Source organism: Paramisgurnus dabryanus, chromosome 4, assembly GCF_030506205.2.
Source record: "Paramisgurnus dabryanus chromosome 4, PD_genome_1.1, whole genome shotgun sequence".
Lineage (NCBI taxonomy): Eukaryota > Metazoa > Chordata > Actinopteri > Cypriniformes > Cobitidae > Paramisgurnus > Paramisgurnus dabryanus.
In genome coordinates, this window is record NC_133340.1 from 44509513 (window position 1) to 44511132 (window position 1620).

At 35.6% G+C, this 1620-nt stretch overlaps 1 long non-coding RNA gene across 1 annotated transcript; it reads right to left on the reverse strand.

The window, feature by feature from the left end:
• Positions 1–508: 508 nt before the first annotated feature.
• Positions 509–1405, reverse strand: LOC141282088 (uncharacterized). Its single transcript, XR_012336657.1, has 2 exons — positions 843–1405; positions 509–641 (listed from the first exon to the last, which is right to left on the reverse strand). It is a non-coding gene; the product is annotated as an uncharacterized lncRNA (long non-coding RNA).
• Positions 1406–1620: the final 215 nt, after the last annotated feature.

The window sequence follows — 1620 nt, forward strand, 5'->3', positions numbered from 1 at the left end:
ACACAATAAAAATAATAGCAACTTGTACCTCTTTGATCTGTATATGTATACAGGAGTTACCAGGTAACTCTTATATTTGCGGGCTGTAAATTGAAGTGGGGCTTATTCCCCCATTGTTCTGTGTATGTACCAGGTAACTCACATATTTGCGGGCTGTAAATTGAAGTGGGGCTTATTCCCCGATTGTTCTGTGTATGTACCAGGTAACTCTCATATTTGCGGGCTGTAAATTGAAGTGGGGCTTATTCCCCGATTGTTCTGTGTATGTACCAGGTAACTCTTATATTTGCGGGCTGTAAACTAAAGTGGGGCTTATTCCCCGATTGTTCTGTGTATGTACCAGGTAACTCACATATTTGCGGGCTGTAAACTAAAGTGGTGCTTTGTTCACCTCTTGTTATAAATGTTATAGGGTAAATACCATAAACATACAGAATATTGTTATTTTTATTTTAAAACAACTTATTTCAAAACATCTTTAAAACACTATAATTAAGCCAACACTTAATGTTTATTATCACATAACTTTTATTTAAAATAAAAAGTCATGACAATTTTTCATTGTTTTTGCGGCTTGGCTTCCTCTGTTGGTGTTCTTGTCCACTCGGATGATGAGTTGATGTCGTCTCACAAATGCTGTTCTGCATTACATATAAAAAACATAAATGAAAGCCTTCAGTAAATGTTTCTTCGCTGTGCCTTGACAGAAACAGAGTTTTCTAAGCCAGTTACGTTTATAAATTTTAGGCTTACTTATGTGCTAGCTAACCTGATACCGTTAGCAACTTTCTTGAAAAACATTGTTTGAAATGCGTGAGTCATGTATTAACAAAACCAGTCACCTTATCCAGCATGCGGATCCTGCTAACATCACTCGCAGCTGTACTTCACAGTGTAGAACGTTTTTAAAACCTCTTAAAGAAAGTTCACCTCAGGATCGCGTTCCAGCAAACCTCCTGAAGACGGCCGCGCGTTCTACACCTGCGCAGTAGCCTACGCATGTAGTCGTCTTTTGCTTTAGCGGGAGCTGATATCTGCTGTTGTTTCATTCTGGTTTGCCATTGCATAAATTATATTTGGCTAAAATACTTGTGTTTACAGTAAATAAATTGCAAAGCACCACTTCAAATATGTCCGCAAATGTAGGAGTTTCCTGGTAAATAGGGAATAAGTTGCTATTTTTATTGTACTTCCCTTAAAAAAAACATAACCACATTAAATCAGCTGGACTTTTGTTATTAAAAGCAAGTAATATAGGCTACTAAAATAAAAGTGATATGCTGTTATATTTATTTGCCGATGTGGCTCGTAGACATTGACTGTATACAACATTCAGTAGTCAATATGAAAAATTCTCAATAAAAAATAAATAAAACATAATTTCCCCATAGACTTGACTAAGTCATACATACCACGTAATATTACAATAGGTACCCTGTTGTTATAAAATACTTAGAGTATAAATAATTTATAATTCTTCATATTCTTACCCCCTTATTACCCCAAACTTAAAATATTATTCCCTTATACCTACAGGTTACCTTGTCACGAAACATGAGAGGAAGCAAATGCAAGTTAAGAGTTTTATTGAAAACAGAGTGAAATGAATAATGCGAGCAG